Source organism: Oryx dammah, unplaced genomic scaffold (genome assembly GCF_014754425.2).
Source record: "Oryx dammah isolate SB20612 unplaced genomic scaffold, SCBI_Odam_1.1 HiC_scaffold_23, whole genome shotgun sequence".
Taxonomy (NCBI): Eukaryota; Metazoa; Chordata; class Mammalia; order Artiodactyla; family Bovidae; genus Oryx; species Oryx dammah.
Window position 1 is genome coordinate 93,813,775 of NW_024070207.1, and position 14,048 is coordinate 93,827,822.

A 14,048-nucleotide genomic window follows, 5' to 3' on the forward strand; every position below is an offset into this window, starting at 1 on the left:
AAGAGGGTGTGGCAACCCACTCCAGTATTCTTGCCTGCAGAATCCCACGGACAGAGGAAGCTGGCAGGTTATCGTCCATAGGGTCACAAAAAGTCAGACATGACTGAAGCGACTTAGCATGCACGCACAGGCATGGTATAGGGAAACCACTAGGGATATGGCTGGTAAAACTGAGGGGGTTCCATGACCACTCCTAGGCCCCAAAGAACCTGGGGAGTGAGGACTGGATAGAGGGAGCTGCCTGATAACATTTGTAGCCATTGTGAAAGCATGCAGCCAGCTGGAGGTGACCATACTAGAAAGACAGCCAGGTGTGACACAGCCCCAACCGGCCCCCCTGCTCCCCTCTGCTGTCCTGCTGGGGCTCTCCAGGGGCGAAACCCTCCTGGAAGCCAGAGGGAGCCTGTTGGTGGAGTTGACAGAGGTCTGCCTGCTGGGCACAGAGCAGGTGGAGAAGGGTAGATGGATCTGGAAGGCGAGGAGAACATAGTTGGCACATTATGTAATTAATATTCACAGCTGAGCACATTTTGTGTTCTTTTCTTGAATAACTCTTATTTGCCTTGGAGTTAATAATTGGCTTCTTGAAAACATTGGGGGAGAGGTTCTTAGTTTTAATCTAGTTTTTATTTTTACTAAAGTTATTCAGATTCCTAAACAGACAATCCATTGTACAAGGCTAATGATGAAAAAAAGAAGTCCTCTTCTCACCATCACCTCCATGTTTCACTCCCCAAAGGCAGCCATTTGGCTCTCTCGTAACTCTTTCTTTTGGTATTTCCCTTCATAGCACTAAATAACATGCTTATGGTGACAGCTCTTGCCTTGTGCAGTGTAAGCATTATCTACTGATATTTTCATTTGAAAAATATTTTTGCTCTTTCACGAACTCCCGTCTCCTTGCTTACTATATCCAGCTACACTTTCCACCTTCAAGCCTCTCAATATAGATATACCACAATTTGGCTGAGCCAATACTCATTCTTTACATTATTATAATATGTAAATATCATTCATGGCTAAGCTGTGTAGTACCCTATGATGACTTTTCCTTGATGGCTCAACTTTTTTATTCCTGGAATTAATAGCTGTCTGGTTTTCTCACTTGTGTTGTTCCCTACATACTTAACGATGAATTCATATCCTCAGTCTTCCTTTATTGTCTACATCTCCTTTCAATATGTTCAGATTCGTCAAGTATTCCATCAATTTCATCTTCTTGAAAAACTCTTTCCTGGAGATATTTGACTCACCCTAATCTAGAACATATTCATTGTCTTCTACCCCTGGGCCTCAGCTGCTGTCCTGGTGTTTCCTTTCAGTATCATCCTGGGAGCGCCTGTTGCCCCTCTCTCGAGTTGCAGCCCCTATTTCCTGGTCCCTGTGTCACTCTTTTTTTGATGAAGCAGTTCCAGTAGCCTCTGAGAATTGGGTGCATGGGAGGTAAACTTTTTGTGACTTTGCATGTCTGAAAAGGTATTTAATTTATCCCCACATTAATTGATTGCTTTGCAGGTATAGAATTATAGGTTGAAATTAATTTTCCTTGGCATTTTGAGGTTTCCATTGTGTTCTAGGTTCCAAATGTTACTGTTGAGAAGTTTCAGGATTGGTTAAGTTCTTTCAAGCTTTGTGCTCTTCCAGCATCAACTTTCAGGCTTTCCTAGGGTGTCTCCCCGCATGGTCATAAAATGGCTACCATACATGCTGCTGTTTCCTCCAGACAATACCATATGCAGCAGCAGAAGAGAACCATCTCCTTCTTTTGTGTCTTCTTAAAGATGAGAAAACCTTTCCCAGAAATTGCTCACTGACTTTCCTTCCCATATCTTTGGCCAGAGCTGGGTCATAGCCTGCCTTTAATTCAATCTATCACTGACATAAGGGGAATAGGATCACTCTGACTGACTTACACAGTCACGCTGGAGATAAGGTCCCTTTTCCTGAGGAAGAGATACCTGAACAAAATAAGGATTCTGTTAGCAGGTACAGAAGGGGTGGGATGGCTATTGGCCAGGCAATCCGCAGTGTCTGTTACAGCATGGAATCTGGCACACAGTAAGCAATAAATGTGTGTTAGCTATTGTTATTAACTCTTAATAGCTGTGGGAACTTATTCAAGTCAAATACCTTCTTGGATAGTTATTCAAGTCAAGTTTAAAATGTTGGATGGTTATAAAATTAAAAGCAATGACATATGTAAAATCTTTGGTCTTTATCATTATTAATATATGATAGATATTTCTTATAGTTGCATATAATTATTGCCAGAGTACCTGGGCAGTAGGCTGAGGTCTCTAACAGTTTCCTGAGGTTGACTCCAGTCTGGTGTGAATAATTTTTCCCCTGCAGCTCATAGAATATTTTCTTTGTCTCCTGTGTTCTAAAATTTCATGGTTATGTGCCATACCACCCATGTGGTATAGTTGTGTGTTTTTTTTTTCTCAGCTCATACACAGTGAACCCTTTCAACCTAGAAACAGAGCCTTTAACTCAGAGAAATTTTCTTGAATTATTTCTTTGCTGATTTCTACTCATAGTTTTCCATGTGTTCTCACCCTGGAACTCATATTTTTCACATGTTGGACTTCTTGACTGACCTAAAAATGTTTAAAAATCATTTATTTCCTATCTTTCATTTGTCTTTTTGCTCCACATTCTGGGAGATTTCCTCAGCTTTCACTTCCAGTCCCCCTGTTGAGGTTTTCATTTCTGCTATCCTATTTTTGATTTGTAAGGGTTCATTCCTGTTCTCTGAATGTTTTCTTTTTATTTGGTCACATGACCTTCTCTGGTGGCTCAGTGGTAAAGAATCTGCCAGCCAATTCAGGAGACGTGGGTTGGATCCTTGGGTCGGGAAGCTCCCCTGGAGAAGGAAATGGCAACCCACTCCAGTATTTTTGCCTGGAGAATCCCATGGACAGAGGAGCCTGGCAGGCTACACAATCCAAAAGAGTTGGACTAAGTTAGCGACTAAACAACAACATCTTCTCTAATTTTCAGAAAATATTAGATACTAACGATGGTATCTTTCAGCATAGTATCTGTTTCCTCCAAGTTCTTTGTTCTCAATGTTTTGGCCTCTGTCTTGCACCTTAGAGAGTTTCCTGAGATGTCTGGTAGTCCTAGCCTGTCCTCTCATGTTTAAGATTATAACCTAAAAACCTGACTGGATGAGAACTTGGTTGGGCTTATTGATTATAAATTTCACTGTAATTTAGATATCAGGATAGTTAGGTCTTTTCTCTTGGGCTGCCAGATTTTCAGAGAAGAAGCTCCCAATCTCCTGACTGCAGAATATGTATCTATCTGACTTTCGGTGGAAGTCCTTTGGGAGAAGAGTGAGAAGAGGTCCTGATGTTCAGTAGATCCCACCCTCAACAGTGCTTAACATCCCCGTTCCAGAGACCCTCTGCCCTACAGAGAATATACTTCAGTATCCAGCTGGAATGGAGAGAGCTGCAGTTCCTTTGCTGAGGTTGAGGATCTGGGATTAAATTTGCTTCTAATACCAGCACTGCTGGTTACTATGTTATTGTCTCCTAGCTCTAAGCCCAGCCCTTCTGTACTCAGCTTTGCAATGCTGGGGTTGAAACTCTGCAAACCATGGTCATTTTGCCAGCTGTTCCTTCTTAGGCTCTTCCCGTAGAGGGCAACAGAGGGAAAGTAGAAGGCTGGGGGATAAAGAAGGAACAAGCTACTTCCGGTTGTCTTCCTACGGCCGTGAGTGGCACCCAGCACTGCTTCTTCACTTCAGCAGCAGTTCCTCCAGCAACAGGAAGTCAGTTTGCGATTTTTCCAGCACTCACAGAACCAGCCTCATCGTGGCCCCACACCAGAGACACCAGCACCAGCTGAACACCAACCCCTTCTTAGGGGTCTGGGTCACAGTCCTATGAGCCCCTCCTCCAAGCTTCTAGACTCTAATAGTGTCGTCCTTTTTCCTTTTTTCCCTCCAACCCTGGGAATGGTAGCTGCTTCCTGTAGTTACTGCTCCCATAACACCTTAGAGTTTTCTTTTTACCCTTGTAGCTACCTAGTTTATAACTTTATGACTAGTTAACAATTCTTTATATTAAATTCCTTCTGTTCAAATGAAAGAAAGTGAAAGTGTTAGTCGCTCAGTTGTGTCTGACTCCATGGACTGTAACCTACCAGGCTCCTCTGTTCATAGAATTCTCCAGGCAAGAATACTGGAGTGGGTTGCCATGCCCTCCTCCAGGGGATCTTCCTGACCCAGGGATCGAACCCCGGGTCTCCTGCATTGCAGGCAGATTCTTTACCATTTGAGGCACCAGGGAAGCCCCTGTTCAAATACTTGGTGCTGTTTCTGTCTCCTGACTAGGGCCTGACTGATACAGACAAGTTCAATGAAACCTTTTGTTTTCTAGTCCAACTTACAACCCACTTTCAGAGGTATGGGTTTCCTTCAAAGCCCAGATCTTTCTGGAGTTTCACAGCAGAAATGAGCTTGCTTCTTGGTCTCCCTAACCTCCTTTAGAAACTTAGGAGTCAACCTCTTCCAGTCTGCTGGATCAGTACTTGTCCATCTGCTTTCTTGCTTCTAAAATTTTGCTGTTGCCTTCTTTCCCAAACTTTTGTCCCTATAGAGTTTTGCTTTGTAAAAACAACAACAACAACAACAACAACAACCTGTTTATTCAAAGCAGAAACAGACTCACAGACTCAGAGAATAGGCCGGTGGTGATCAGAGGTTAAAGGGGGAGTGCTATGCTGTACTTAGCTGCTCAGTTGTGTCCGACTCTTTGCCACCCCGTGGACTATAGCCTGCCAGGCTCCTCTGTCTATGGGATTCTCCAGGCAAGAATACTGGAGTGGGCTGCCGTGTGATCTTCCCTACCCAGGAATCGAATCCAGGTCTCCCACATTGCAGGAGGAGACCACTGTCTGAGCCACCAGGGAAGCCCAAGAATACTGGAGTGGGCAGCCTGTTCCTTCTCCAAGGGATTTTCCTGACCCAGGAATCAAACTGGGGTCTCTTGCATTGCAGGCAGATTCTTTACCAGCTGAGCTCATAGCTAAATGGGAGAGTGGGATTGAGAGGTACAAACCGGTAGGCATAAAGTAGATGTTACAAGGTAGTAATGTACAGCACAGGAAAAATAGCTACTATTGTGTAATAATTTTATATGGAATATAATCTATAACAATATCAAATTGCTATTTTGCTTTTTTTTTTTCTACATCTGAAAAAAAGTCTTATTTATTGTCATAATGGACTTTGGGGGACAGAACTCTTTAAAAAAAATAGAACAAGAGACTAATGTTTTAAAGGGAGTAACAACAACCTTGGAAAAATGCCACCACAAGAAGTCTGAATGGTTGTCTCCTCTCAGGGAGGAGAGCAGAGCAGGTTCCAGGAGGAAGCTGGGGGAAATTACTTTATTTCTAAATCCTATATATGCACATTTGAATCGTTCTATGCATGATAAATTTCACAATTTTCAAAAAGGTTAACTTCAGCATACAACTATATCAGTTACCATGTATTTAGCTACATGGGATAGAAACTAGACCACAGAGGTTCAACCAAACAGGAGTATATTTTTCTCCCGTAATGAAGAAGTTTAGGAGAAGGCAGTCCAGAATTACTACAGTATCTCCATACTGCCATGGGCACCCAGACACCTTATTTTGGGTGCAAGAATGCTTGGCTTTTTGTCTTCATGTTTTTAGGTGGTTGTTTCATCTCTGATGATCACATCCATATTTTAGGAAGAATGGTGAAGGACAAGAGGCAAAAAGAGAAAAGCTAGCTGAGTTGGCTTTCTTTTAAAAAGCTTTCCTTGTACACCTGAAGATAATATAATGTTATATGTCAGTTCTATCTCAATTTGAAAAAACAAGGAGATAATTAATTTTTTTACAAAAAGCGAAACCAGGCCCTCATATGTTTAAATTACTATTAAAATAAGTTTATGATCAAGTGAAAGTCAAATGGCAGCCCACTCCAGTACTCTTGCCTGGAAAATCCCATGGACGGAGGAGCCTGGTGGGCTACTGTCCATGGGGTCGCAAAGAGTCAGACACGACTAAGCGACTTCACTTCACTTATGATCAAGTGAAAAGCATCTGAGGAAAGGACATGAAAACTATGTTGTGCTTAATTAAAGGAGTTTTACATTTGTGAATGACTAAAATGGCATACCAGCCCTTTGGCACTATTTCCAAAATGTCCTTGCTCTCAGGTTGATTACTGTAAAGTGTCCACATTATAAAATGAAATATATGTGAGTAATTGTCTCACAAACCATGGTTGGCCCTGTGTGTTGGCTCTGAAGGGCAAGGATGCTATTTTGACCAGTATTAAATCACCTGTGCATAGAATCTTTTAAAAAATTATTTTTAATTAAATTATAGCTAATTTGCAATGTTGTGTTAGTTTGTAGTGCATAGCAAAGTAATTCAGTTATTTATATATATTCTTTTTATATTCTTTTCTATTATAGTTTAATAAATGACATTGAATATAGTTTCATATGCTATATAGTAGGTCCTTCTCTATTTTATATATAGTAGTGTGCATATGTTAATCCCAAACTCCTAATTTTCCCCCTCCCCTCTCTACCCCATCTGGTAACCATAGTTTGTTTTGTATGTCTGTGAGTCTATTTCTTATTCATAAATAAGTTTATTTATACTATTTTTGTCAATTCCAAATATAAGTGATATCACATGAATGTGTCTCTCTCTGTCTGACTTACTTTGCTCAGTATGATAATCTCTAGGTCCGTCCATGTTGCTGCAAATGGCATTATTTCATTCTTCTCAATGGCTGAGTAGAATTCCATTGTGTGTATATGTATACCACATGGGCTTTCTTCAGTCGTCAGTCGATGGACACTTAAGCTGCTTCCATGTTTTGGCTATTGTGAATAGTACTGCTGTGAACATTAGGGTGGATGTATGTTTTCAAATTAGAGTTTTCCAGATATATGACCAGGAGTGGGATTGCTGGATCATATAGCAACTCTGTTTTTAGTTTTTTAAGCATCTTCCATACTGTTCTCCATAGTGGCTGTGCCAGAATTTGATCTGACCTATTTATTGTCAGATTTTAAAATTACTGTCAGATTTAAAAATACTTGTAAAATTTGCATATGTAAGTCTGCCGACACATATGCCCATGAAATTTGGGTAATGGAGTTCCAAACAGTGCAATTATTTCTAATAAACACAGGTCTATGTAGTGCATCCTCTCGCTATGGACATTGCTAGGTGGCAAATACAAACTTTGCATACATATTTTGATGCTTTTTGGAAAAATTAAAAAAAAAAAAGGTTCCCTGAATGGCCCAAGTAGCAACCTTGCTTACTTCTCATTGTGTAATACTCTGTCACAGGCCTCCCTGAACAAAGAAGTCTAGAAAGGTGATATGTTTTACCTGGGCACAGTATCATCCTGAACAAACCAGAGCCATACAAGGAAGGGGGATTTGTGAATAAAATTCTTTGGAGAGGGCCGTTGCTATGCTATGAGTATCCCTTTTCCTACCCCCTTGCCTTCTCATCCGAGCATCGTGAGAAGTATAAGAAGAAGGGCAAAATGGATGTTACCTAGGCAACTAATGGTATCTGCCACAGTTGCCGTAAGGATTAAAATAAACAGTATTTACAGAGCTCCTAGCAGCGTGTGGCATGATGATCACGCGATAAATCTAAACCTCTTTAAAAGCTATTCATCCCTACCTATCTGGTTCATTAAGGAGGAAAAAAAAAGGAAAGGAGAACCAAGCAGGTAATTTCAGTAATACTAAATATAAGAAACAGTGTTGATTGTGCTTTAATGCTCAGGGTTTTGTTTTTTCCGGTTTGAGATTGTACATTGAAAGAGTATCAAAAAAAAAAAAGAAAGAGTATCACTTCTGCTGTGGCAGAAGTCTAATACATAGAATATACATTCAACTTGGCATGTGAAGAGAAACATATTACACATAATTTACTTTGCTGTAGCGTCCATGGGGCTTCCCTGGTAGCTCAGCTGGTAAAGAATCCACCTGCAATGCAAGAGACCCCGATTCAATTCCTGGGTCAGAAATCCCCTGGAGAAGGGACAGGCTACCCACTCCAGGATTCTTGGGCCTCCCTGGTGGCTCAGATGGTAAAGAATCCACCTGCAATGCGGGAGGCCTGGATTTAATCCCTGGGTTGGGAAGATCCCCTGGAGGAGGAAATGGCAACCCACTCCAGTATTCTTGCCTGGAGAATCCTATGGACAGAGAGCCTGGTGGGCTACACCTTGAGGTCACAAAGAGTCAGACATGACTGAGCGACTAAGCACAGCGCAGCACAGCATCCTTATAGGTTTCTTTTAGCTCCTTCTCCAGTCTGGTGAAGAGAATTTCCCTCCATGTTTCCATCCTTTTTTGCCACCTATTCATTCTATTTCTAGCACCTCATTTGTCTTTTCCTGCCCTAAGACCCTGTGTTCTTGCTCCTCTAATTGGTATCTTTTGGCCACATCATCTAATAAATGAGTATTAATCACATTAAAAAGAACAATATAGTACTAAACTGTTGTTTTGGTTAGAATGCTTTTGGTTGCAAGGAGAAAATACTTGGCTAAAATTGGCTTTAAAATAATGGAATTTATTAACTCATAGAATATGTCAGGCAGGTGGTTCCAGAATTGTTTAATTCAGTGGTAAGAACATTATCAAGGATTCAGCTTTGTTTTTTTTTTCTTACTGTTTCCCTATCTTTATCATGTTGGACTTTCACTTTGCATTTGTGTCTCATGATCACAATATAGCTATAGGAGCTTCAGGCATCACATCCTCACAAAATAGAATTGAGTGGAATAGCAAAAAAAAAAAAAAAAAAATGAGGAAATGTTTCCTGTCTTGTCTTCCTTTCTAAGAGTAAAAAAAAAAAAACTTTCCCAGGATTCTCCCCAGCAGACTTCCTCTCAGATTTCATTGGCCGAATTTTGATCATATACCCATGCCTAAACCCACTACAGACAAAAGGAATGAAATGACCCTAATTGTCTGGAGTAGGGGGGTGGTACTTTCCCTGAGTGCTTTGCCATAGAAGGTGATTCCAGAAGTAGAAATGGATTTGGATAGATACCCAACAGTGTCTGCTATATTTGGTTATTCAGAACTACCACAAATACAAAACAATGCTAGAAATGCTTAAAAAGAGCTAAATGTGGGGAGAATCTGTTGACTAGTTTTCCCTCCCTCTCCCCATGGTTACTACTTTGTTCTCTATATCTGTGAATCTTTTATTCTTATATTCACTAGTTTGTTTTATTTTTTTAGATTCCACATATATCATGTACTATTTGTCTTTCTGACTTACTCGGCTTAGTATGATAATCTCTAGTCCAACCATGTTGCTGCAAATGGCATTATTTCATTCTTTTTGATGGCTGAATAATATTCTGTTGTATATATACACCATATCTTCTTTATCTAGTCATCTGTCAATCAACACTTAGGTTCTTTCCATATCTTGGCAATTGTAAATAAAACTGCTATTAATATAAACATTCAGATGGGAGCTTTCCAGGTGGCAGTGGTAAAGAATCTGCCGGCCAGTATAGAAGATGTGGGTTTGATCCCTAGGTCAGGAAGATCCCCTGGAGTAGGAAATAGCAACCCACTCCAGTATTCCTGCCTGGAAAATTCCATGGATGGAGGAGCCTGGCAGGCTATAATCCATAGGGTCACAAAAGAGTCAGGCACTATAGAGCGACTAAGCACAAAAACACTGGGATACATGTATATTTTCAAATTAGTTTTTTCATTTTCTTTGCATAGACACTCAGGAGCAGAATAAGAAAACATAGGTAGAACACTCTGACATAAATCATAGCATCATTTTTGGGGATCTGTCCCCCAGGGCAAAGGAAACAAAAGCAAAAATAAACAAATGGGGCCTTGTTAAACTTAAAAGCTTTAGCACAGCAAAGGAAACCATCGACAAAACAAAAAGACAACTTGCCAACTGTGAGAAAATATTTGCAAAGAATATGACCCATAAGAGATTAATATCCAGAAAATATATATATAATATAAATTATATATAAAACATAAACATAAATTTATCTGAAAAAATAAATAGTTCATACAACTCAACATCAAAAAATCAAACAATCTGATTAAAAAATGGGCAGACAACCTGAATAGACATTTTTCAAAAGAAGATATACAGATGACCAACAGGCACATGGAAAGATGCTCAACATTGTTAATCAGCAAAAAAATGCAGATCAAAACCACAAGGAGATATCACTTCACACCTGTCAGAATGGCTATCATCAAAAAGACCACCAGAAATACTATTAAGGATATGGAGAAAAGGGAACACCCCTATACACTGTTGGTGGAAGTGTAAACTGGTGCAGCCACTGTGGAAAACAGTATGGGGTTCCTAAGAAAACTAAAGATAGAATTACCATATGATCCAGTACTCCCTCTCTTTGGTTAATTGTCCCTGTGCATCTATTCTTGCTTAGACTGGAGAACTTTGTACAAAGGGAGAAGGGAACCAATATCTTTTCAGAGACTTGTGCTAGGCATTTTACACAGGAACCATCAGAAGTAGACTGTATCATCTGAAGTCCAGAAAGGTAAAATAACTCAAATCACGTAGTAGGCTTGCCATTCAAACCCAAGCCTGTCTCTTCCAAAGCTCACTTCTAGTACATTCCCACCTTGGCCTTCCCTCAATGGGGGTAAACAGAACAAGTCTTGAGTCAGAACACCTAACCTGGGATCTCAGTGTCCTCATGTAGTTCCTGTGTGACCTCAGGAGACTGCACCAAATTTCTTACTTGCTTTGGAGTTAGGTTGTTTTACATCTCTGGACATTGGAGGATAATATCTACTTCTAATGGTTCATGTGAAAATCAAAAGAGCTATGTGAAATGCCCAGCATAAGGCTTTAAAAAGATGTAAACTGGCACTTGTAACGTGAAAGTAATGAAGACATCTGCCTCATAGGGTTGCTGTGAAAATTAAGCAACGTAATAGATCTGAATTCTCTTTATAAATTTCAGGCACTGCGTGACTGCAATAAGTCATTATTGTGGATGGATTTATTTTTTACCTACAGAACATGATATCAAAATGGGACCTTCCTGGTGCTGTTATGTACCGATATGGAAGACATCATAATCCAAAATGAGTGTGGACAGGCGCACAGAGGCAGACTTTACAAAAGACATGCTTTAAGAATATCAAATGCCCTCAATAATTGTGATTATAAAGACTTCGAGAGAGGGGAGAGGGAAGGAGGATTTGTGAACAGGATTCCTTGGGGAAGACTGTTGTCATGCTAGAGAATCCCTCTCCTCTCCCTGCCCCGGGGGATGGGGGCAGGAGAGAGCTACCCTCTAACTTTCAGCTTCATGAGGGGGTCACTAAGGGGACCCCTTAAAGAGGTTGTACTGTGTTCCCTGTGGTTAGACTGAAGCCTGAGTTAAAAGACAGCCTGCAGCTGAGGGACAAACGGGCTGCATTGGAGTCAGCCAGCACACCTGTTTGGGGGAGCCATGGTGGATAAGGGTCAGGCTGGAGCCTTCTTTTTTAACCGTTATGGAAATACAAGATCCATGTTCCAATGTGTACAAATCGGTTTATAACTTGATGAATTTTCACAAACTGAACATCCCCATGAAACCAGATTGACATATATACCATGTATAAAGCAGATAGCTAGTGGGAACCTGTTGTAAAGCACAGAGAGCTCTGCTCGGTGCTCTGTGATGACCTAGAGGGCTGACATAGGGTGGGGCTGTGGCAGAGAGGTCTGAGAGGAAGGGGATATATGTATACATATAGCTGGTTCACTTCATTGTACAGCAGAAACCAACACAACATTGTGAAGCAATTATATTCCAATAAAAATAATATTTTTTTAAAAAAAGAAACCAGAACATTAAATTACTAGCCTCCTATGACTGCCCTTTTACTCCATTTTAGTCACTACCACGCCCCCCCCAACCAAAGAAAACCACCTTCCTGATCTCTGCAAGCGTAGATTAGTTTTAACTTTTTTTGTTCTTTGCATAAATGGAATCATACAGTATGTGCCCTTTAGCGCCTGGCTTTATTTGCTCAACATTATGTTTATGGGATTCATCATATTGTTGTATGTAGCTGGAGATAGTTTATTCTCACTGCTGTAAAGCATCACACTGTGTAAATATTCCACAATTTTAGTGTCCATTCTACAGCTGGTAGGCATTTGAGTCGTTTCCGATTTGGGGCTATTAGGAAAAGCCATGGACACGCAAATATGCCTAGGTCAGGGTCACAGGGGGTGGTATTTGTCGAATCTGGAACAGTTTGAAGTCTTACCCAAGATGACTTCTTGGAGAGAGGGTGGCATCAATATTGAGTCTCGCTGGAGCAACACCCCCCAGCAGCCTCTCAGCTCCCTCCCAGAGTCGGGGGCCTAAAAGGGAGCAGCAGTTGGAGGAAGTATATGGTGCCCATCCGAAGAGCTGCAGTCAGAGGGACTGGGTTTTCACCTAAACAAGGCCACTCTGTAACCTTGGGAAAGCCGGTTCCCCTCTCCGGGCCTTCCTTTTCTCATCTCTCCCATGTTTGACTCTTTCCACTCTGAACCATAATACTGAGAATTGCCTGTCATCTAAACTCATCGAGAACAGAGACCACATCTCTTTCCTCTGTATTCCTGAAGCTCTCCGCACCTGTGGGCACAATAGGCCACTGGACAAGAAATGTCTGGCAGTTTAACTTTCTAAAGAAAATGCGGCTTTTATGGGTCTGGCGATGCACATAACGAGGATTAAATCAGGGCATTAAAATTAACAGCCTGGCGTGTGTGGCTGTTCAAATACAGATGTGATAGTGCATCCCAGCTTTATGGAAAAATCCATTTCCATTCTTGTCACACAACTGATCTTCTCCAAAGACACAGAGCAAAGACTGTCTGTGCACTGTAAATTTATTGACTCACCATTTTATCCAAGGACGTTGGGTAATTAGAAGATTCCAACGTAAATGCAAAGAATTCTCTTCATTTGGGGACATGTTTTATCACTTGTTACTGCCTCCTTTCTAATGCTTAGCATTTAAAGGTTATATTGGGGGGGGGGGAAGACTCCAGACGTTATGTAGTCACTGTCTGGAACAGCATTATATTTCAACAGGATATTATCACTCAGGCAAAGAGAAATCATTTTTACTGGGGAGGAAATGATTCCATTGTGTGGTATTATTCAAGCAATTAGGAATCACGTTGTGTGGCAAATGATCAGATCACTGGAGTGTATCGTTGTGCCATTCATGCTTAACACGTGGGGCTGTGGAGAGAAAAAGGCTTTTTTTTTTTTTTTGTAGAAAAGTGGGTACTCTAAAGAATTCAGGGAGCTGGGCAGGTGAGCCATGATGTCATTTTGTTTCCCAGGAAATTATTTTGGAGTTCCCCTGAAGTTCCCCTGTCTTACTTCACCCATCAGCAAGCTCGGTTCCTTGGAGTCATTCCCTTTAGCAAAGAAAAACTTCACTTGGCCCCAGAGGGCTTCATAGAGAACTGACAACTTAAAAATTGGTGTCGTTCCAAAAATTGTTGGCGAATCTGTTTAGAATTCAGGGCAGATTTTCCTCAGCTCGTTACAAATGACTTCAGTTCCCAAAGCAGGCCTCTGGAGCCCACGGCACCCATAAGGAAGAGGGACTGTAGTATTAATGATGATCGGGAAACCATTTATTGGAGAGTGTTATTTCCTGGTGAAAATCCACTCTAATTTGCAATTTGGGAGAACAGAAACGCAGCTGCCTTCTTTCCTCCCTTTGCAGTCAGAAATGGGCTTCCTGCAGCTTGGGGGATCACAGTGCGCAGGACAGGAAAAGGAGTTGGACGATGTCCAGAAGCAGAGGCAGGGGCTTCCCAGCAGTGACAGAAAGAAGAAGGGAAAGGTGTGGGGGTGGGCCCAGCAGTGATGCAGTGCGGAAGTGGGAGTATTTATAGCTTCAGCTGAAATCAGGAGGAAAGTCCCTGGATCTAGCAGTGATTTTGCTCATGGGACGCTGGTAACTTGGGTGGTC